This window comes from Armigeres subalbatus, chromosome 2, assembly GCF_024139115.2.
Source record: "Armigeres subalbatus isolate Guangzhou_Male chromosome 2, GZ_Asu_2, whole genome shotgun sequence".
Classification (NCBI taxonomy): domain Eukaryota; kingdom Metazoa; phylum Arthropoda; class Insecta; order Diptera; family Culicidae; genus Armigeres; species Armigeres subalbatus.
Window position 1 is genome coordinate 239,641,739 of NC_085140.1, and position 25,365 is coordinate 239,667,103.

The window sequence follows — 25,365 nt, forward strand, 5'->3', positions numbered from 1 at the left end:
GTATCACATCTGCCAAAATAATTTGGACCGATGTAGCGTAGCATCATTAGGTCACACTAATTGACGCTTCATGAAAAATGAACTATGTGCTGTGAACATACCTACATCAACATATCCTGCTTCAAAACAAGCAACAGATGATGCAACCATACTTGAGTGAATTCCATCATAATGTCGCTCCATCTATTGATGTCGCACGTTCCACTGACTGCAACGCGAGAGATGATACAAACCACGATGAGACGAAAGAGAGAAACCACCTACCGCTCTCCGGTTTTCAACATTTATGAGCTGATGATTAATGACCACGCGAATGTATCTGATAGACACCCTCATAGTGAATATGATTCAAACTTGAATAAATTTGATAAGGAGATAATCTATTTGGGTAGCACCTCCATTTCACACGAAGTTTACTTCTTTTCAGCTGTATTCCAACTCATTAGTTCCAATCTTGTCATTTGCTTGGAACACCGTGTAGTGAATTCAAATATCAGTTCCTTAAATAGATGGTCTGCCCAAACGGGCTTTGGGTTTCCTATCAGAGAACAAACAAATCGATGTACCCTATCTGATAAAATATGGTAAGATAATTCTAATATTTGTCTTTTTGAAATGAATATTTGTACATCATCTTCCGTAACACATATGTACTAACAAACTTCATAATTTCGAAATTGTATTCTACATCAGCAAGTAGGGCTACTACTTCGCAATTCATCTCCTAGATCCTATGTTTATCCCATCAGAAATAAACATTTGAAAAATAATTTAATTTGTTTCTTCTTTTGGTGAGCACGCAAGAAGCGACAAGATTGGCGCTGTATTCCTTAATTTCACGATGAGATGAATATAAATTCATTGGGAGGGAAACGGGAGCAGTTTTCCCATTAACGAATGTTTCCTCTGACCGAGTTTCACCGTTGATTCGTTTCTTTCCCCATTTGCATCGAGATAACCATCAGATACTGAGCAGTTCAAATTTAGCGTGTGCTCGACGGCAGAAGTGCTCGACAAACCAAGTCGTCCCGTCGAATCGACCACGAGCATCAATGGAACGGACAGTCATAGAGCCGTAGTAAATTATTCATGTTTTTCCTTACATCAACATTGTTGCAACACGAGAGAATGGAGCATGGGCTCTCTCGCGAGCACAAAGTACCATTATCAATGTCAAATGTAACAAAGTTGCCTTTCATTGCAGCAGCATGATTCGCTCGCCCATAGACTTTTATGACGGGGCCCGAGAGCATTCCGGTGCCATACCGGGAGAGCAGAGAAAGTGTGCGCATTTTATGCGCGTGCTCTGTTTATGCATTGGAGATAAACGATACCGTGGTTCGGTCGGGCTGCCCGTGATCGTGAAGCGTGCCCGACGCCGGTCGTTGCGTTCCAGCCGCACCGATTGCGAGCGGGTTGTCCCTTCAGTCATTCTTCGACGTTCGGTTCGTTTGGTTCAGAACTGCTGGAAAGCGAGCTCGACTAACGGCGTCCGGTGGACATTTCGCGCGCGGTGGTCCTTCGCGGTTATACCTGCACAAATTAAAGCATATACATACCGAGCTATACATACGTGTGTGCACGGAGGGTTTAGTAATTTATTGCGAATTCGGTGTCCTGCGAGGACAAGGGTGTGTGTTTGGAACCTGTACAAAGGATTGTCCGTGTTCGTAAATCACATTGCGCCGGTAGCGAGAAGCAAGACAAGGAAGCACAGCAACAGGAGCTATCGCGAGCCTTTGGGGCTTCCATAGTCTACATGTAGGGGCAACCGTGGAAGAATTCTTGCAGGCGCGGTCGATACGGCAGTGCTGTGTCATACCCCCCTCGCTCGGAGCCAGGGAGGGCGGTTTACTTTTTGTCGGGTGTATCGTTGTTATTATTTTTTAATTTGCATAAATTAAAGAACCGAGAAAATGATAAAAGTGTAACGGTTTATGGGCACTGCTCACGACAGGACAACGCAAGGAGGAAAATATTTGTGCTCCATGGCCCTCCCAGTTTCGTTCGGGGCATATTCAGGGGGCTGTTTCAATCGATACCGTGCTCGGAAGTGATTCGTGGGCGACTTTGCTCTAACATCTGGCGGTGAAGTTTATGGGAAATTGCGTGAGTTAATTTATGGTCGTCGTGGAAGGAGTGTAAAATTTTGAGTGACACGTCCATCGGATTCAATTAGATGCAATAGTCATCAACGGGATCGTGAAATCTGATAGTTGTTGGTTGACCGGGACTGGCCGCAAGGTGAGAAAGGAAGAGGTCAGCACAGCCATCAGCTCCAGACAGCGAGGCTCGAGTCTAATTTATGTCAATATACATTACACACCCATATAGTATGAATTCCTCTGAGAGCCACTTTGGCCATGGACGACCTCAAGTGTGTTAATGTGCTTGAAAATTGTTGTTGATGCTCCCGGTCAGGACGAGTGGCCTCGTGTAATATCAATTATAGTACCATCGTATTAATTATATCAGTGTTGACCGCAAAGTGCAACCCGAGCCAACCGAAAGCCTGGAGCGTGGTGCGCGTCGTTCTATGTGACTAGAAATTACGCACATGCATAAATCATTCGGCGCTGGTGCACACAAGAAATTCTGCCCTCTCGGAACCTCCTGAAGCGCCGTGCTCGTTCAAGCGTGCTTGCGGTGCTGGTGGTGACCCTGCTGTGTTAGTTGGTGCTACAAATTGGTTCATAGTGCAAAGCTTCCGTTTTGGCATAATCAGCACCGAGTTCGAATTGTGTATGCGGTGACGAGTGCTTAATCATTATTAGATTACGAGAAGCTGCGGTTGACCACAGAATCAGTGACCACGAAACGCGATTACGAGACCCGAGCCAAGGCAGCTTTTACTCGCTCGGAACGGAATCTTGGGGTTTGGGTGGTCCAGTGATAACAATCGAAGAAGCTTGCCGGGTTTACTCAAGTGTCCTGTCCCTCGTTTGCCCCAAGTGGGTGCAGAAATCAATCACGTTGACCACAACAAAGCGAGAAAAAAATTGCTCGATGAGCTGTGAAGGAATGTTTCAGTGATACGATTATCTACTTCTGGAAATTGGAGAAGAGCCCTGCCACCGAGTTGCCTAGCGCCGAGTGCGTTCCATTGTGAAGTGATTGAGTGTTGTGTGAAGATTTCTGATATCGATAGGCAGTGGTTTTCGTGATTGCGTGATAAGAGGTTGGGTCGATGTGTTATTGATTGATTTTCGGGAACCCGACCCATCGAACGAAGACAACGCCGACGAAGAAGCATATCCCCGAAGCTGGAACAAATCGCACTTCACCGTCATCATAAGGCAAGGTGAGTCTCGAGAGTGGCTTGAATGTAATTTCCTGGCGATTGTTTACCCAAACACGGATGGCCCGGAGCTGCGTGTCTGCTTCCCATGACGACCGCCTGGGCCTGGGGGCCAGACACACTTGATACGGCTTGCTGATGTGTTCTCGAGATACATTAGGAAGCAAACGATATTGGCAAATATTTACCGACGATATTGCCGCTCGATACACCACCAAGGGATACGTTTGGTCGGCACTCGGTGGTGCAGATCAAGATGTTCGCCGTCGACGTCGCGCCTATTTGCAATCGATTTCATTCATGGCGACCGGTTGGTGGCGAGCTTGACGATTATCGCGTGCTGGGATTATTTGGGATTGGCCCTGATGGGGGAGCGACTTAATTAGAATTGAGTAATGATTGAGTGGAGCTTTCTTTCGGTGGATCTGTAGGTGACTTCATGATTTGTGTTTGCGTTTGCAGCGAGTGGAATTGGTTGTTAATTGCTGAAATGTTTGCACAGCAATTAATACCACGGTTGAGAAAATCTCAACAGGGCTTTGTTGTGAACGGGTGAATATTTATATGATTTCAGTGAAATTTGTTTGCGTTAGGCTAGTGCTGTGCCTTTGAAAAATAGTTGCCTCCAAGCAATGGCGTAAATATGTATTTCAACCTTCCCAATTTTTTTTACGTCTCTGGGTAATAATATCGGTTCCATAAGGCAAAACATACTTTTGCATATAAACAATAAAGAATGATCCATAAAAATGAAAACCCATCCGTAAATTCCGCCTGATTGTTTCGTAAAACGCTATCAAAAATCCATAGAATAGTTCAGGAAGCTACATAAAGAATAATTTTAAGATCCATAACAAAACTAAAATTCAGCAATTAATATGAAAGTATGTTCCATTGGACATGATCAAGAAAAACAATAATATTCCTGCTATTTCGCCATGAACGCAAGGCATGATCCATGAATCTCTAGCATTCTAAAGCACTACATCTTTTATGTTCCTCACCAATACCAAGCATAGCATAGTTACGGTGTACTTCGTAGATTGGACACTAGTGATACTCGTGTTTTTCTTTTGAAATCATTATTCAGATTGCTATCAGAAGTCAAGGTGGGAGTGGTCCTTGATTTTTTTTAAATTCTTTATTTAGGTGTTTTTTTAATTAGGTCCTTGATTTCAATCTAGGATAAAAATCACAAAAGCATGAGGTTTACTATTCCTAGCCACGGTACCACGGAGTTGGATATTGGGGAAGGTATTCGTTGGCTCAGGATTTGCCTATAGCTGACAATGTGACCGTAGTGAAGCTTACACCGTAACACACCACGCAAAGGTGTCTACCCAGCGTTACGGGGAGAATTGTGCTCCTCACCAAAACCAATCAAACAAAAAAACCTCCTTTGGCCCGAAAATCACTTGCTTTGGTATCATAGAAACGTAAAATACGAACCTTGATTATTAGTATTCTCCACGATATTTTATATGTGTTGCTTTTCGTATTCCTCAAGGTACAGGGGTTAGGCAAAATGATTGAGATAGGCAAAATTTGGCCCAAATTCAAATCCTTATAACTTTTTGAAAAATTGATGAAATTGGACAAAACCGGAAGCATTCGACGGCAAATTTAGTCAAGATTTAGGAACATGCACGGTCACGAATACTGGCCACCGGACACCGGAAATGTTTCGGATTTTCGGAGGCCATGTCAAAAACACATTTTTTCTGCCGCTTGTATTTTTAGTTACAGTGGCTGAAAGTTACATCGATAAACACTATTTTCCTAGAAACTAGATCTTATTGAAAATTGAATGCGGGCGGTTGCGCTAAGATCCGTTGAAAAACATCCGAGATATGGCCATTTCAGTAAACCTGATTCCGGATACTATGGTCAATTATGTATATCCTTCCAACCACGTAAATATTATCCGGTACCATATCAATATTGGTATCAAACTTCAAGATTTTTCATAGAGATGCTTCAGGAAGCATATGCAGGACGATCAGTTGCCCTGACCACTCTGTAGTAGGTTCCAGGTGCCCCGGGGGAAGTGGCCAACTTGAAAAACGTTCAGAACCCTATCAATATGGGTATCAAACTTCAAGATTTTTCACGGAGATGCTTTAGAAAGCATATTCAGCATGATCAGTTGCCCTGACCACTCTGTAGTAGGTTCCAGGTGCCCCGGGGGAAGTGGCCAATTTGTAAAACGTTCAGAACCCTATCAATATGGGTATCAAACTTCAAGATTTTTCATGGAGATGCTTCAGGAAGCATATTCAGGACGATCAGTTGCCCTGACCACTCTATAGTAGGTTCCAGGTGCCCCGGTGGAAATGGCCAATTTGAAAAACGTTCAGAACCCTATCAATATGGGTATCAGACTTCAAGATTTTTCATGAAGATGATTCAGGAAGCATATTCAGGACAGTCAGTTGCCCTGACCACTCTGTAGTAGCTTCCGGGTGCCCGGGGGGAAGTGGCCAATTTGAAAAACGTTCAGAACCCTATCAATATGGGTATCAAACTTCAAGATTTTTCATGAAGATGCTTCAGCAAGCATATTCAGGATGATCAGTTGCTCTAACCACTCTGTAGTAGGTTCCAGGTGCCCCGGGGGAAGTGGCCAATTCGAAAAACGTTCAGAACCCTATCAATATGGGTATCAAACTTCAAGATTTTTCATGGAGATACTTCAGGAAGCATATTCAGGATGATCAGTTGCTCTAACCACTCTGTAGTAGCTTCCAGGTGCCCCGGGGGAAGTGGCCAATTCGAAAAACGTTCACCACATCAATATGGGTATCAAGCTTCAAGATTTTTCGAGGTGATACTTTTAAAGCCTGTCCACGTTAAATTTCGGACACTGAGATAATGTCTAAATGATTTTAAGCCATTCTATCAATTTGGACGATAATGAAAACATGCTGAATGTATCACATAAAGCGGAGTTATTCAGCTGTGTGTAAATCTATATTCTCAGTGGTTTGCGAAAATTTAAAAAAAATCGAGTTAGAAGATGGGTGTCCGAAATTTAACGTGGACAGGCTTTAAATGCATTTTAGAACCAGCAGCTGTCATGACCACTCTGTAGTAGATTCCAGGTGTCTTGGGGAAGTGACCAATTTGCAAAATGTTCGAAACCATATCAAATACTCAATACTCATTATCAAAGTTCAAGGTTTTTCATGGAGATGCTTTTGGACTCTCCTGTCGAATAGAGTTCACCGCCGCACGAAGTTGACCATCTACAAAACTCTCATTAGACTGGTCGGCCTCTATGACCACGAAAGTTGGATGTTGCTGGCGAAGGACCAACGTGCCCTTGGAGTTTCCGAATGGAAGGTGTTGCGGACTATTTATGGTGGGGTGCAGATGGAAGCCAATGGAGGTGGTGGTGGAGGCCAATGAACCACGAGTTGTAACTGTTAGGAGAACTACCACACGGTACGGTGGGTCGGGCATGTAGCCAGAATGTCAGACGACAACCCGTTTGAGATGGTGCTCGATAATGATCCGAAAAATCTTGAAGTTTGATACCCATATTGATAGGGTTCTGAACGTTTTACAAATTGGCAACTTCACCCGGGGCACCTGGAACCTACTACAGAGTGGTCAGGGCAACGGATCGTCCTGCATATGCTTCCTGAAGCATCTCTATGAAAAATCTTGAAGTTTGATACCAATATTGATATGGTACCGGATAATATATACGTGGTTGGAAGGATATACATAATTGACCAATATATGTATATCCTTCCAACCACGTATATATTATCCGGTACCATATCAATATTGGTATCAAACTATCCGGAACCAGGTTTACTGAAATGGCCATATCTCGGATGTTTTTCAACGGATCTTAGCGCAACCGCCCGCATTCAATTTTCAATAATATCTAGTTTCTAGGAAAATAGTGTTTATTGATGAAACTTCAAACCACACAAAAATACCAGCGGCAGAAAAAATGTGTTTTTGACATGGCCTCCGAAAATCCGGAACATCTCCGGTGTCCGATGGCCAGTATTCGTGACCGTGCATGTTCCTGAATCTTGACTAAATTTGCCGTCGAATACTTCCGGTTTTGTCCAATTTCATCAATTTTTCAAAAAGTTATAAGGATTTGAATTTGGGCCAAATTTTGCCTAACCCCTGTATATCCTCATGGAATGCTTGAGGAGAAATCATTTATGGAAATTCGTCCCGGAATTTCAAAGCAAATTTCTATACTGGCTTCGTGTATTATCCTGAAATACCATCCCGAAGTCACTTTCAGTAAGTCAGTGTTTATGTTCTTCAACCATTTCTTTTTTTTTCGCCTTTCTCGTACACTAAGAGTAAAATCAGCAGTGATTCAAATTGTTCGAGGCAGTCTTGAATATGAACCTGAAACATTCGTTTTCTCAGCAGCTGTTCTATTTTCTGCAGATTTGAACCACGAATGAACCACGAGATTCAAATGTTTTGGTGTATGAATGCGTTATTTTATCTACGGATCAATCCACTTTGAAATTACTCCCTGCTCTAAAATTATATTATTTATATTCAAATAATCAACAGAATTGACCCATTTTTTTCAAACTACAACATGTAAAGAGTCAACTGGAAATATAAACACTCGAAAGTCATTTATATAAGATTGAATTTTACAAGCCAGTGCAGTTTGAATTCATTTCGATTTAAAGTAGCAGGAAGTTCAATGAAAAGTTACGTTTATTAGCATGTTCCAAATATGTACATAAGAATACATTTTAAATCATTAAATATTTTGATTTGTGTTGTTTTATTGCTTCTGTCAATTCTTTTACTTATTTCAGGCGAACCTTTCTAAAGAACCCATATTTTTTAAACTTTTGATTATTTCAAAAGTCGAAAACAAAATGTGATAAAGTCCTGCATGTGTTAACTGGCTTGAAGACTTGGTCTGATGTTGGTCTAAAGCCGCACAAAATGTAGTGTAAAATTAAAAACAGCACTTTCGCACAGCACAGCGCAATGAGAAAACAGAACTGTGCAATAAAAATCCTATTCGACTAAATGCTGATGTCATATTAGAAATTTGGAGACAGTACTCGTCGATAGCAAATCCTTCCGCACGCTATGGCATATGAGCAAGTCAAACCACCTTCCTTTTGCCAGTGAAGATATATCAGATTCCACACTGATATTCTTCCCTCTCCCTTCACACGGGAGCTTGGCAGAAGGAAGGTCGTGGCACATATCATCACAAATATTGCCCTCCGCTCGCTTTCAAATCGACTTCTATGAAAACATTCTTCATGCCTGCCGTATCCTAACGGAACTATCAATTCTATACTTTCGCCTCTAATTCTATCATGAACATGTACGTCCAAGTTTGGAAGATGATATTAGCATTTCCATATCATAGCACTTTCAATTTTTTCTATAATACACGATAAATGGACCATCTCCGCCATCATCTGTAAACCTCTCTAATAAGCTTGAGCTTGAGCTTGAGCTTGAGCTTGATTGACTGCCCGTAGTTGCTACTCCATTATGACCAGATCAGTTGTTCTTGCACAGAGAACCAACAGATGTTTGCTTGGGACTAGCAGCACTCATCTTCAATGTACAAGTACTGGTGATCTCATTTGTTAGGTCATACTGGCGCCTGCCACGTCAGAATGGAAGTCAATGTAGGGAAGGGGAGGAAATGATGATGTAATAACTCGCCCACTGCAAGACGAATATTCCTCTGCACTTACCACGAATTCATACACCCAACCAGAGTCTGCTAGATTTTAATACAATTCTGCATTATTCATATGCAGCAACTGTATAAGAACTTCGCATATGCGAAAATTGCATATGTACGAACTGCGGCACGTTGTATAAGGAAGAGATTTGAGTTTTGGAGACATTTTGCATGTATTTGTACCCCTAAAGACTATATGTGTGTTTGTGATACAAAATATCCGATGTATGTATGTGTTAGTGTTGGTTTAAAAACTGTGAATGTATTAGTGACAGCTCCTCTCGCGTGAACAGTACATGTAGTGGTGAGATCACGGACGGACAAAACAAAACAAACCGAGGTGACAGTTCGAATATTATTGTTGGAGAAGCAGGACCCACTGAAGATTTCCGGAATATTTTTTAACGTGCTGGTAAAGCCAGAAAACTTCCTTTTTGCCGGATTGTGGTGCAATCAAACGGATCGAGAGGAAAAGATTTCGCGACCCCTAATACGGCGAGCTCGGCATTGGCGGTGGATGGTTGAAATTCAAACGAATTTGCGGATCCGGCTTACGGTGGGTTCTCGGAACAACGCACAACACGGAGAAGCAGTTCTCTCAAAAGCCACCCTCCAAGAAGAATGCTCTGCCGGATTCGATCAAAATTAGTAAAAATCTTTCGTTGATTGTGATCCGTAGCTAACTGTTTTTTGCCGTAACCAAAGGAACGGAGAACCTTTCCGGGTTAGCATAGAGAACGAGAGAGTGTAGTGCCCGTTATCAACACCCACCAGTTGAGATAAAAACCGTACCGGGGACGGGTCCTTTTAATAACAAAAGGACAAAGCGTTTTGAATTTCGGTAGTTCCCCATTGTTTAGAACAGAGGATCAATACCCGTCGCGATTAGTCGCATAAACCCGGTCCGGAGGAGTGCTAGAACTGTGCGCAAAGTTTCTTTTGTGCGGACATGATGGTCAAGGAAAAGCCCTATTCAGCTCGAACCTACGATAAGGACGGATACCGACGACGTGCGGCTTGCATTTGTGTGCGGTCCGAAGCGGAAGCGGAGGTGAGTGGAAAAGCGTTACTAATTACATCGTCATTACGTCATTACGTCCCGAATTATGAATAGTTCCAGGTGGCGGAGTAGAATCGGACGAAGAGTCTTCATTAACGGGTTCTCGCGATGTCTTGAAAGACGCCGGAATTATTGGAGAGCTGGATAGATGTTTAGGAATTTTCGAAAACATTGACCGAACCGAAGTGTTCGTTAAGGTTGTCACCCAAAAGCTGGATGAATGGGAAGATTCTAAAACTATCGGCCGTAAGCGACAGTAGTTCATCATCGAGGAAGCTCTCACGTAGCTGGCACTGCATAAGTTAACCCAGCGTCCCTATCTTCTGCAGTTACGTCATTCAAAAAATAGTCACTGACACAAAATTGCATACACGTGACTACGGACGTGGCGGATGACAAGCTCGAATGAGTGCCCACAAGTGCGATGGCGAAATCACCACCGCCACAGCCTCCCTTGACGGAGGAAGATGGAACGACTTCTATCGAAACGGAAGATCAACCGGTCGCCGACTCCGATTAACTATCGAAAACGACCTCCTAAGCCGTCTTCAACGTTATTGTATTACTTTGAATATTAGGGTAAAGTGGGGCAAGATTGCCACCCTTAGCGGTAATCCTTGTAAAATAGTAAAACTGCTTGGAATTCTGCTGATTTTTGCATGAAACACCTTTATGATGACCTGTCTTTGACATAAGTAACAATAAATACTGATAAATGACGTTTCAGTATCTTATAAACCGGGTTTTCAAAAGTTTTTTTTTGTGATACCAATATTTATCATATGGGGCGCTATGACCACCCTCTCGGGACAAGACGAGCGAGGACCAAAAATTATATCAAAAGTGTGCTAAATTTATTTAGAACGGGTGACACATTTCTTGCACTTTTTAATTTATTTTTAAACGTATTCTTCTAATTGTTGATGCTATCGGAACTCTCTGATTTTAATGGAACTTATTCAAACTTTGCACAACATCAATGATTGTAGTGGTATACAAAACAATCTGTAAATTATTGTATGAGTAAGTAAAAGCTTTCAAGTAAAACCTCAGCAATTCAAACAGTATGGGGACAGATCAGCGCTCGAGCGAATTTGGCTTTCAACACTCTATCGAATTGCGTCGTGCAACCACATGATCAAAGGGTTGTGCCGAATGGGGTGGCCACATTTCGGTACGGTGCCAGCGGAAACCACCCGTCCCACGTTCATGTTTCCGAATAACTCGTACTGGAGTGTGGCGTATTCGTAGCCTCATACCGCCTCTGCCCGCGCTTGGTCCAAATAAATTCTTTCCTACCGGTTCAAGTATCATCCTACCATGTGGCATTGCCATTCCCTTCTCCGCCAAACAAAGTAACTCAGAGGACGTCTGAGAACGGAACAGTCTCAAGCAAGCAAATTTTTCGGTTGTAGCATCCAGGTCAGGAGCTGCTATTCACCTGATTATTGATTATCGAGCATGCAGATTTCGATGAAATCGAGCTTTTGGATCTAGTACCCGGTGAAGAAATCATGTCCACCTTCTTTAATCTTGATCTGGTCAAGATAGGTCCCTGGAATGAGATTGGGACGGTTATAAGATAGAACACATTCGCCTCGAAGTGGCGGAAAAGGTTTGCACCGTGTTAACCGCTTCTGCAAATATTAGGTGCAACGCTAATATCTACAGTGATCTACAACCTCGCAGCCGAAATTCCTAATAAAGAAGCCATGGTCATGACACCGTTTGTCTTGTTTCAATTGCTAACGATAATCACTGATTACTATGGGTCGATTCTGCTCAGTTGGTGTCAGTACTCCGCGCTAAACATTCGAAGAGTTAGAACTATTGGATTGAACATTAATGAAGGCATTGTTGGATACATGAAGGAACTTATCATCATAGAATGGTTAACCGTTGAGCGAGAGGTGCTAATGTTAGATTTTATGTGTGGATAATATCATAAGGAGTGCATCAAGGAAACGTGTCCCGCAACGTGGCGGTTTCTAAGATAAATTTACGAATCTGCGCGTTTCATTTAACATACATTACAGTAGGGTAACGGCGGATATTATAGAAAGCCTGTGCATCGTCCAGAAAGCTCAATTTACAGCATCTAATACCATAACAGTAAAATAAGCTTTACTATTTAACTTATCCGTGGTAAGCTGGATATGATTGAGTTTGGGGGAGGATTGACAAACGACTTACAAGAGGACCCGTAATGTTGGGTAGACACCTTTACGTGGTGTGTTACGGGGTAAGATCTACCACGGTTACATTGCCAGCTACAGGCAAATCCTGACCCAACGAATACCTTCGGCCCTCCTTAGCTGTGCGGTAAGACGCGCGGCTACAAAGCAAGACCATGCTGAGGGTGGCTGGGTTCGATTCCCGGTGCCGGTCTAGGCAATTTTTGGATTGGAAATTGTCTCGACTTCCCTGGGCATAAAGGTATCATCGTGTTAGCCTCATGATATACGAATGCAGAAATGGTAACTTGGCTTAGAAACCTCGCAGTTAATAACTGTAGAAGTGCTTAATGAACACTAAGCTGCGAGGCGGCAATGTCCCAGTGGGGGATGTAATGCCAACGAAGAAGACGAAGAACGAATTCCTTCCTCCAACACCATGGTACTTATGAGGGTGTCGCTAAGTCGGTGGCCTCTCGTTAAGTAAGTACTACATCAACACTTCCTTCCTCTCCCTAAATACGGTGAAAATGGGCGTGGCCAGGAGTAGTAATCCTCATGCTTTTGTTATTTTTGTCCCGTAAATGCCCAGGACGAACTTTTAATTTTGAAAACCATATATCTCTGAGGTTTTTGGAGGTTTTCAAGGGGAATCAAGGGGAATAGTTGTACTTTTGGGCACATGCAAACCCTCCCCCTTCGGACCCTCCCCCTTTTTATGGTTGAGAAAACTAGGTGGCCCAAAAGCGTAATTTTAGGCAGTGATATATGAAACTGGTCATATTTGGAGATTTAATAGTCTGTTTAACAGCCCGAATGCACAGAGCTATTCAATATGATTCAATTGACTGAGATTTGTGCAAATAATGTAACAAAAACTTTTTTAAGGCCTCCAATACATCTGGCATATTGTGGTGAAGTTGCTCTGAATAAATAAAAATTTTATGTGCCTGAAGGATGAACTTATAGTGATCCAACAAATCTATATAAGTCCCCAGAGCCCGTGCGAATGTTTTACCATTAAAATATGTCCAACTCAGATGTTCTAGGTTCTCCAAATTATCCGGGAGTTGAGTTCAATTGGTCTACCATGTCAACTATACCTGATATCAAACCGACAGCGACCCAGCGTGTCCATATAGGTCCTTAGTGGTCATGCAAATGCATCACCAGTCAAATAAGTCCAACGCAGATGTTCTAGGTTCACCAAATTGTCCGGGAGTTGAGTTCAATTGGTCTACCAGGTCAATTACGCCTGATATCAAACCGACAGCGACTCAGCGTGTCCATATCAGCCCTAAGAGCCCAAGCGAATGCTTCACTGTTCTAATAAGTACAACGCAGATGTTCTAGGTTCTCCAAATAGTCCGGGAGTTGAGTTCAATTGGTCTACCAGGTCAACTACGCCTGATAACAAACCGACATCGACCCAGCGTGTCCATTTAGGTGCTTAGAGGTCATGCAAACGCACCAACAGTCAAATAAGTCCAACGCAGATGTGCTAGGTTCTCCAAATTGTCCGGGAGTTGAATTCAATTGGTATACCATGTCAACTGCGCCTGATCTCAAACCTACAGAAACCCAGCGTGTCCATATCAGTCCTATGAGTCCAAGCGAATGCTTCACTATTCAAATAAGTACAACGCAGATGTTCTAGGTTCTCCAAATTGTCCGGGAGTTGAGTTCAATTGGTCTACCAGGTCAACTGCGCCTGATATCAATCCGACAGCGACCCAGCGGGTCCATATAGCTCCTTGGAGGTCATGCAAATGCATCATCGGTCAAATAATTCCAACGCAGATGTTCTAGGTTCTCTATATTGTTCGGAAGTTGAGTTCAATAGGTCTACCATGTCAACTACGCCTGATATCAAACTGACAGCGACCCAGCGTGTCCGTGCAGGTCCTTAGAGGTCATGCAAATGCATCACCAGTCAATTAAGTTCAACGCAGATGTTCTAGGTTCTCCAAATGGTCCGGGAGTTGAGTTCAATTGGTATACCATGTCAACTACGCCTGACCTCAAACCTACAGGAACCCAGCGTGTCCATATCAGTCCTAAGAGCTCATGCGAATGCTTCATTATTCAAATAAGTACAACGCAGATGTTCTAGGTTCTCCAAATTGTCCGGGAGTTGAGTTCAATTGGTCTACCATGTCAACTACGCCTGATATCAAACTGACAGCGACCCAGCGTGTCCGTACAGGTCCTTAGAGGTCATGCAAATGCATCACCAGTCAAATAAGTTCAACGCAGATGTTCTAGGTTCTCCAAATGGTCCGGGAGTTGAGTTCAATTGGTATACCATGTCAACTACGCCTGATCTCAAACCTACAGGAACCCAGCGTGTCCATATCAGTCCTAAGAGCTCATGCGAATGCTTCATTATTCAAATAAGTACAACGCAGATGTTCTAGGTTCTCCAAATTGTCCGGGAGTTGAGTTCAATTGGTCTACCAGGTCAACTGCGCCTGATATCAAACCGACAGCGACCCAGCGGGTCCATATAGCTCCTTGGAGGTCATGCAAATGCATCATCATTCAAATAAGTCCAACGCAGATGTGCTAGGTTCACCAAATTGTCCGGGAGTTGAGTTTAATTGGTCTACCATGTCAACTACGCCTGATATCAAACCGACAACGACCCAGCGTGACCATATCAGTCCTAAGAGCACATGCGAATGCTTCATCACTGAAATAAGTACAACGCAGATGTTCTAGGTTCTCCAAATTGTTCAGGAGTTGAGTTCAATTGGTCTACCAGGTCAACTACACCTGGTAAAAACAAAAAGCAACTCAACTTGCCCATGTTAGTTCATTGAACCTTAGCGAATGTTTCGATATTCAAATAAGTCCAAAGTAGATGTTATAGATCCTCCAAATTGTTCTGGAATTAAGGTCAATTGGTCTACCTCGTAAACCACACACAACAACACATCGGCTCAGGGAGGTTTGACTGTAATACATGTACGGATAATTTCCTAAACACTTGTGAATGCTTCACTATTCAAATAACTTCATAATAGAAGTCCTTGGTTCTACAGATTGTTCCGGAGTTGAGATCAATTGGTCTGCCAGTTCGAGTACCGTCAACTGGGGGGAAGATGATCATTTTTAAGACAAGCAATAACAATGTGTGTTCACATTTGAAATCGAAACAAATATTTTCAAAACATGTACTGCTATACTTAGCAATAATTAACAACTTTAGTTTTCTGAAATGCGTTCGCATTTATTAAAATAAATTAAATTATCACACATTTTTTGAATAATCTGGTTTGGGGTGAAGTTGATCAAGACAGCTCTACTAAAACCATTATGACCTAGTAGTCAAAATACACTAGGTTATTTGTATGAATGTTGAATTTACTACGTAAAGAAGTCTAAGAAGTCAATATTTGAAACGAAAATAGCGTCATTTATGACTATCTCTCTATTTCTTCCTCAAAATACATTTTCATGATTATAATCGAAAAACTCGGATTTCTACCCAGCGGTAACATTACTTGAACGGAGAATATTGTTGACTACCGTTTCATAAAAAAATTTGGCACTTTTGACTGACACATCAAATGATCATCTTCCCCCCGTTTACGGTATGTCTGATACAAAACCAAAAACAACCAAGCACGTCCATAAAAATCCCTATAAACGTAATGACTGATTGACTACTCAAATAGGTCGATTTCAGATTATGGTTCTGGTTCTAATTCGAAAACAACCCATCATGTCCACATCTCAGAGCCTTGGCGAATGATTCACGCCTGGTACCAGACTAAGACGTGCTGGGATTTTTAAATTTATATGGACTCGCTGGGTTGCTATAGGTTCGATACAAGGCGTAGACTTGGTAGACTAATTGAATTTAACTCCCGGACAATTTGGAGAATTTAGAACATCTGCGTTGGCCTTATTTGAATGATGAAGCATTCGCATGGGCTCCAAGGGCACGTTGGGTTGGTGTCGGTTTGGTATCAGGTGTAGTTGACCTGGTAGGCCAATTGAACTCAACTCCTGGACAATTTGGAGAGCCTAGAACATCTGCGTTGGACTTATTTGAATGATGAACCATTCGCATGGACTCTTACGACGTGACACGCTGGGTCGCTGTCGGTTTGATATCAGGCGTAGTTGACCTGGTAGACCAATTGAACTCAACTCCCGGATATTTTGGAGAACCTAGAACATCTGCGTTATACTTATTTAAATAATGAAGCATTCGCATGGGCTCTTAGGACTTATAAGGACAAGCCGGGTTGCTGTCGGTTCGATATCAGGCGTAATTGACATGGTAGACTAATTGACCTCAACTCCCGGACCATTTGGAGTACCTAAAACATCTGTGTTTGACTGTTAAAGCATTTGCATGACCTCTAAGGACCTATATGGACACGCTGAGGTGCTCTCGGTTGGATACTAGTCGTAATGGACCTGGTGACCTGAACTCAACTCCCGGACGATTTGGAGAACCTAGAACATCTGCGTTGTACTTATTTGAATGATAAAGCATTCACATGGGCTCTTAGGACTGATATGGACACTCTAGGTCGCTGTCGGTTTGGTATCAGGCGCAGTTGACCTGGTAGACCAATTGAAGTCAACTCCCGGATATTTTGGAGAACCTAGAACATCTGCGTTATACTTATTTGAATAATGAAGCAATCGCATGGACTCTTAGGACTTATAAGGACACGCTGGGCTGCTGTCGGTTCGATATCAGGTGTAGTTGACATGGTATACCAATTGAACTCATCTCCAGGACCATTTGGTGTATCTAGAACATCTGCGTTGGACTTATTCAACTGTTAAAGCATTTGCATGACCTCTAAGGACTTGTATGGACAGGCTTGGTTGCTCTCGGTTGGATACTACTCGTAATTGACCTGGTAGACAAATTGAACTCAACTCCCGGACAATTTGGAGAACCTAGAACATCTGCGTTGTACTTATTTGAATGATGAAGCATTCGCATGGGCTCTTATGACTTATATGGACACGCTGGGTCGCTGTCGGTTTGATATCAGGCGTAGTTGACATGGTAGACGAATTAAACTCAACTCCCGGATAATTTGGAGAACCTAGAACATCTGCGTTGTACTTATTTGAATAATGAAGCATGCGCACGGGCTCTTAGGACTGATATGGACACGCTGGGTTTCTGTCGGTTTGATATCAGGCGCAGTTGATCTTCTTCTTCTTCTTCTTCATTGGCATTACATCCCCCACTGGGACATTGCCGCCTCGCAGCTTAGTGTTCATTAAGCTCTTCCACAGTTATTAACTGCGAGGTTTCTAAGCCAAGTTACCATTTCTGCATTCGTATATCATGAGGCTAACACGATGATACTTTTATGCCCAGGGAAGTCGAGACAATTTCCAATCCGAAAATTGTCTAGACCGGCACCGGGAATCGAACCCAGCCACCCTCAGCATGGTCTTGCTTTGTAGCCGCGCATCTTACCGCACGGCTAAGGAGGGCCCCAAGGCGCAGTTGATATAGTAGACCAATTGAACTCAACTCCCGGATAATCTGGAGAACCTAGAACATCTGATTTGGGCACATTTTAATGGTGAAGCATTCGCACGGTCTCTTAGTACTGATATGGACACGCTGAGTTGCTGTCGGTTTGATATCAGGCGAAGTTGACCTGGTAGACTAATTGACCCCAACTCCAGAACAATTTGGAGAACCTAGAACATCTGAATTGGATTTATTCGAATGATGGAGCATTCACATGGGTTCTTAGGACTTACATGGACACGCTGGGTTGTTATTATAGATAGTAGAATCTATAGATGAGCGAAAGCATGGCTGAGTCGATTTTTTTGCCCGTGCACACGCGCATATGACGTCACAGCTCTAACGTTTCCATTGAAATCGTGACGTCATGCTCGCTTGGAGACACGTTTGACAGTTCGTTTGGAGACAGAGGATTTATCTTCGCTCATCTATATATTCCACTATCTATAGTTGTTATCGGTTTGATATCAGGCGCAGTTGACATGGTAGACCAATTGAACTCAACTCCCGGACCATTTGGAGTACCTAAAACATCTGCGTTGGACTTATTTGACTGTTGAAGCATTTACATGACCTCTAAGGACCTATATGGACACGCTGAGGTGCTCTCGGTTGGATACTAGTCGTAATTGACCTGGTAGACCAATTGAACTCAACTCCCGGACAATTTGGAGAACGTAGAACATCTGCGTTGTACTTCAACGCAGAGCAACTTCACCACGATATGTCAGATGTATTGGAGGCCTTAAAAAGTTTTTGTTACATTATTTGCACAAATCTCATTCAATTGATTTATATTGAATAGCCCGGTGCATTAGTGTTTATTTAGCACTTCTACAGTTATTAACTGCAAGGTTTCTAAGCTGCCGCGATTCGCATAAGAGTCCCATGTCGATTTTTGACGATTTTGATTTTCTTTCGAGACAATTCCAAACCAAAAATTTTCCTAGGCCGGCGCCGGGAATCGAACCCAAACACCCTCAGCATGGCCTTGCTTTGTAGCCGCCCGTCTAACCGCACGGCTAAGGAGGGCCCCGATAACATGGAAACTAATTATATGCATCTACACGAGACAAAAAAGCTTTGAAGTAGTCGTACAAACTCATTTGAGCGTTTGCCGTCTAAATCTGCAAAAAAATACTTTGAGTTGCTTTTACAAACTGTCAGTGCACAACTGAGACCAATCTGGGCATTGATGATGAGCCTATTTGGGCAGATAATGTGCATCAGCAAATGTACTAGCGAAACATGTTTTGATACACCGTTCACAACGTAGAGGCTAAACATGCTTTTGGCTACAAATCTCTATAAAAACGACATAAAAACTATCAGTGCTTGTCATTAGACGAGTTAGGGAGTTAGTATTACCTCATTTATTACTACCACTTGATTGTAACTGGGGCAGCAGGGACTATGTCCAAGGGCTTGACGATCCCTCCCCAGGCCATCTGCGAGTTGTGGGGCTTGCCTAGGATGTGGTGGGGTTTGACAGTGGGCCCTGTTAAACCTCTATAAAAAGCTGCATGTATCCGCAAGTAGGCCCCACCAAAGCGACCGTGTGCCGCTCAAAGCGCACAAGCCCAAGTCCTGGTGTTAGGTGGGACGCTAAACAGCCCTGACACGACGGCCCTCCGACGAGACAGGAGGTTTGCGCTGGCCCAATAAGCCGCCTAGAAAACCAATCATTACGAACAATATAAGAGATAATGCGACTCGATATAATCGGCAAAGACCTAGGCGACGAATACAGGATCACGATTGGAAGCTTGGAACATGGAATTGCAAGTCGCTAGGTTTCGCAGGTTGCGACAGGATGATCTACGATGAATTACATCCCCGCAACTTCGACGTCGTGGCGCTGCAGGAGATTTGCTGGACAGGACAGAAAGTGTGGAAAAGCGGGCATCGAGCGGCTACCTTCTACCAAAGCTGTGGCACCACCAACGAGCTGGGAACCGGCTTCATAGTGCTGGGTAAGATGCGCCAACGCGTGATTGGGTGGCAGCCAATCAACGCAAGGATGTGCAAGCTGAGGATTAAAGGCCGTTTCTTCAACTATAGCATCATCAACGTGCACTGCCCACACGAAGGGAGACCCGACGACGAGAAAGAAGCGTTCTACGCACAGCTGGAGCAGACATACGATGGATGCCCACTGCGTGACGTCAAAATCGTCATCGGTGCCATGAACGCACAAGTAGGCAAGGAGGAAATGTATAGACCGGTCATCGGACCGGATAGTCTGCACACCGTATCGAATGACAACGGCCAACGATGCATAAACTTCGCAGCCTCCCGCGGAATGGTAGTCCGAAGCACCTTCTTTCCCCGCAAAAATATCCACAAGGCCACATGGAGATCACCTAACCAAGAAACGGAAAACCAAATCGACCACGTTCTAATCGACGGTAAATTCTTCTCCGACATCACGAACGTCTGCACTTACCGCAGTGCGAATATTGAATCCGACCACTACCTCGTTGCAGTATGCCTGCGCTCAAAACTCTCGACGGTGTACAACACGCGTCGAAGTCGGACGCCGCGGCTTAACATTGGGCGGCTACAAGATGGTAGACTAGCCCAAGAATACGCGCAGCAGCTGGAAGTGGCACTTCCAACGGAAGAGCAGCTAGGCGCAGCGTCTCTTGAAGATGGCTGGAGAGATATTCGATCCGCCATTGGTAGCACCGCAACCGCTGCACTTGGCACGGTGCTCCCGGATCAGAGAAAAGACTGGTATGACGGCGAATGTGAGCAGTTAGTGGAAGAGAAGAATGCAGCATGGGCGAGATTGCTGCAACACCGCACGAGGGCGAACGAGGCACGATACAAACGGGCGCGGAACAGACAAAACTCGATTTTCCGGAGGAAAAAGCGCCAGCAGGAAGATCGAGACCGTGAAGAGACGGAGGAACTGTACCGCGCTAATAACGCACGAAAGTTCTATGAGAAGTTGAACCGTTCACGTAAGGGCCACGTGCCACAGCCTGATATGTGTAAGGACATAAACGGGAACCTTCTTACGAACGAGCGTGAGGTGATCCAAAGGTGGCGGCAGCACTACGAAGAACACCTGAATGGCGATGTGGCAGACGAAGATGGCGGTATGGTGATGGACCTGGGAGAACGCGCGCAGGACATAATTCTACCGGCTCCGGATCTCCAGGAAATCCAGGAGGAGATTGGCCGGCTGAAGAACAACAAAGCCCCTGGGGTTGACCAACTACCAGGAGAGCTATTTAAACACGGTGGTGAGGCACTGGCTAGAGCGCTGCACTGGGTCATTACCAAGATTTGGGAGGAGGAAGTTTTGCCGCAGGAGTGGATGGAAGGTGTCGTGTGTCCCATCTACAAAAGGGCGATAAGCTGGATTGTAGCAACTACCGCGCAATCACATTGCTGAACGCCGCCTACAAGGTACTCTCCCAAATTTTATGCCGTCGACTAGCACCAACTGCAAGGGAGTTCGTGGGGCAGTACCAGGCGGGTTTTATGGGCGAACGCTCCACCACGGACCAGGTGTTCGCCATTCGCCAAGTACTGCAGAAATGCCGCGAATACAACGTGCCCACACATCATCTATTCATCGACTTCAAAGCCGCATATGATACAATCGATCGGGACCAGCTATGGCAGCTAATGCACGAACACGGTTTTCCGGATAAACTGACACGGTTGATCAAAGCGACGATGGATCGGGTGATGTGCGTAGTTCGAGTTTCAGGGGCATTCTCGAGTCCCTTCGAAACCCGCAGAGGGTTACGGCAAGGTGATGGTCTTTCGTGTTTGCTATTCAACATCGCTTTGGAAGGGTAATACGAAGAGCAGGGATTAACACGAGTGGTACAATTTTCAATAAGTCCGTCCAGCTATTTGGTTTCGCCGACGACATAGATATTATGGCACGTAACTTTGAGAAGATGGAGGAAGCCTACATCAGACTGAAGAGGAAGCTAAGCGGATCGGACTAGTCATCAACACGTCGAAGACGAAGTACATGATAGGAAGAGGTTCAAGAGAAGACAATGAGCCACCCACCGCGAGTTTGCATCGGTGGTGACGAAATCGAGGTGGTAGAAGAATTTGTGTACTTGGGCTCACTGGTGACTGCCGAAAATGACACCAGCAGAGAAATTCGGAGACGCATAGTGGCTGGAAATCGTACGTACTTTGGACTCCGCAAGACGCTCCGATCGAACAGAGTTCGCCGCCGTACCAAACTGACAATCTACAAAACGCTAATTAGACCGGTAGTCCTCTACGGACACGAGACCTGGACGATGCTCGTGGAGGACCAACGCGCACTTGGAGTTTTCGAAAGGAAAGTGCTGCGTACCATCTATGGTGGGGTGCAGATGGCGGACGGTACGTGGAGGAGGCGAATGAACCACGAATTGCATCAGCTGTTGGGAGAACCATCCATCGTTCACACCGCGAAAATCGGACGACTGCGATGGGCCGGGCACGTAGCCAGAATGTCGGACAGTAACCCGGTGAAAATGGTTCTCGACAACGATCCGACGGGCACAAGAAGGCGAGGTGCGCAGCGGGCAAGGTGGATCGATCAGGTGGAAGATGACTTGCGGACCCTCCGTAGACTGCGTGGTTGGCGACGTGTAGCCATGGACCGAGCCGAATGGAGAAGACTCTTATATACCGCACAGGCCACTTCGGCCTTAGTCTGATTAAATAATAAATAATTGATTGTAACTGCTTCGATACCTATTTCTACCTCAACAGTAAGGCCATCTTCAGTGTCTTTTATTTGACTCGAGTCAAGTACGAAATACTGAAGATGGCCTTACTGCTGAGGGTGAAATGCGTGTGTATAAAGTTATAATCAAATGGTGAAATTAAATGCAGTAGTGTCAACTTGTCTTGTGGACAAGTGAAGACATTGCATTAAAAAAAGCTCTAACAAATTCTCTAGTCAACTATCAGTGCACAATTGAAACTCACCTGGTAGAGTTGATGCAAAAGTATAAGATAGCAATGTCGTTCCTGTTCGCGTGACTAACATCTAGATCACTTTGATCTGGCAGCCAAAGTACTTTTATTACAAGTGTAAAACCAATGTCGGCGATAAAACAAAACATGTACAACAACATGATGCATAATAAATTACCAAGTTAGGCTTGTGGAAGCATAATTTGGAAAAATACTTTTAATGACAACAGCGCCACTAGCGCTCTAGTATTTTTGCTTCTACTCCTGGTAGTTTCCAGTTTGAATCTGTAAATTCACAATCAATAACAAAGAATTGGGGCGCTTCTATCGACAGAAACCTTATGAACAGCACACCAGAAAACTTATGAATGATTTTGTTAACTGACCTCCAAAATACAGGTGAGAGCGATGATTCATTCTCAACCCCAGGGCCCAGACTCATTGTCACCTCCGACGACGGTAAGTTATTTTCATGAAGTAACCTCCTCAACGGATTAAATTTAATTAACTTTTTGTACAAAAAAATGGGTCGAAACAAACCTAAATAATATGTACTTGGATTGGTATCAATGTTTTGGTCTTGAGATCAATGAACTTGAATTTGGTCCTGAGGTTGATGCCTTACCTGTTGCTTTACTACCATATTACCACTTACGGTTGAAGTTCATCGAAGTTATTGCTGCACTGGTCACACCAGCCGTACTTGCTCCCGTGCTAAAGCTTCCCACCATATCTGCATTAACGGTTCCATTTTCAGTGCTTCCATCTTAATCCGTCATACTTTTGATGCTGCTTGCTGACCTGATCCTGCGCTGTAAGTATTATGTGACCACTTTTAGTTAAGATGGCTTGCTTTCCGCCGGCGAAAGTTGCAGCACATCTTGTGTGGTTATGTGTGTTCCTTCCGGTCCGGTTAACGATATTACCGTCGCTATTCAAAAGTGAAGCATCAATCAACTGTTTCTGTTCGTTGGTCTCTGAACGAGAATCATTTGTTCGGTCTGCCCATCGCCACCAACCGACCGTCTACAGCGTTTCTTCTTCATCCAAAACCTTCATCGCCCTGCATAACTACGCTATCGTGGTCATCATCTTGATCGAGCGTGGCCGTATCAATGTTGTTGTTGGATTTGATTCTTGATAGCTATTTTACTCTCGATGCCATCCCACGCTTGTTACTCGAACTGCACGAACGTAGTCGGATGTCCCACTTTCCTATCCTGATGCTGCTGTTTTGCTGTACGTGATGTTACCACTAGCATGGTCCTGGTGGTTAGTGACCGGGGTTGTAGTTAACACTTCCGTTAGAAGGGTAGCATTGATGACCAGCTAATCCCCACAAACGTAACATTTCTGCTGCTTCAAAACTAAGCTGTTGGTTGTCACGACTGACATGCTCGTTTGATTATTGATGGGCTTCTTCTGGATTATCCTCGTTTGGTTCCCAGGAATCCCGGTCACACTAACGGCACCACTTTGTAGAAAGCTGTTTCTTTTACGCACTGCCTTCATCTGCATCGTGTTAAGCACTGTTGCACCTTTTTCTTCATATTACTTCTGCGCCGTTGCACTGATTCCTATGCTGCTAGAGCTAACTTTCCACTCAGCCCAAATCCCGCAGCAGGCCAACAAATTATGCTTCTCCTTCGGCTTCGACGACGACGTTTAGGTCCTGGTGGATGTCCAAAATAATGGTCACTTTGAGGCGAACGCTGCGAGAACTGCGGGAAAACGTCGTTCCGCTGCTACAGAAACCGTGCCCGAAACCCGATTATGTATTCGTACGTTACACTGTCGCGGCGCGGCGGAGGAAACGTAAAACAAAAATAGGTACTTTTTAGTTTTTCAAATGGCCACCGATCCGGGAGCGGTGGGAGCCGAAGATATTTGATTTTGCTACTGAGTCGCCTTTGCTGACAGTGGTGCCGGCGGTCCCGGACATAATATCTGTTGCTCACAAACACAATAACGAAGTGTATATTGCACACGGCAGATTTTTTTGTTAGGCACGTAATTCTAGTGTAAGAGTGTGGGTATAAAACAAGTATGGAGAGATCCGAGCATGTTTCGCCCGTTATTTATGTGTTGATACATGCAGTGTAGAGTGCGGAAGATCAATGTGTTAGTTGAAATCAAGTGAGAAACATATTATACAAGAGCCCGCAGATTTTGTTTATACATTTCTTGCATTATTCATATGCAGAAACTGTATAAAAACGAACTATACAGTGGATGTCGGTAATTTTTGGTTTGGGTGTACGGAATTTATTGGAATTTTTGGGTTAGGTTCGAGAGGCAGAGGTTCGTCTTGGTTAACGAGCTGCCAATGTTATAGATGAAAGCAGCTGATGGAATTTCTTATTGGATGTAGGAAACGAGCTTTTTAGTTCATTTCCAATTCTAGCAGCTACTGCTAGAATAGTCAAATTGAAGGTAAAGGATAGAAATGGAAACGATATGGAAGTCCATTTCCAGTTCTATCGATTGCTAAAACTTGAGCAATATATAGAAAGATACAAAGTAGGAGAATGGAACGGACCTGGGATTGAACCCACGACCTCCTGCGTATAAGGCAGAAGCAGTAGCCATATGACTACCAACCCTGCTGCAAACCTCTCTAATAAAGACAAAAAATGAAATATTTTCAAATCT

At 44.0% G+C, this 25,365-nt stretch overlaps 1 protein-coding gene and 1 pseudogene across 3 annotated transcripts in view; both read left to right on the forward strand.

Annotated features, from left to right (window-relative positions):
- The first annotated feature begins 1,439 nt into the window (after positions 1–1,439).
- LOC134211978 (discoidin domain-containing receptor tyrosine kinase B) overlaps positions 1,440–25,365 on the forward strand; it is an 802,844-nt gene continuing 778,918 nt past the window's right edge. For all 3 annotated transcript variants that reach the window (XM_062689416.1, XM_062689415.1, XM_062689417.1), the window contains exon 1: positions 1,440–3,301. The gene's annotated coding sequence lies outside the window, so the exon portion shown is untranslated. The remainder of the gene's footprint in view (positions 3,302–25,365) is intronic.
- Positions 9,344–10,612, forward strand: LOC134216073 (diphosphoinositol polyphosphate phosphohydrolase 1-like; annotated as a pseudogene).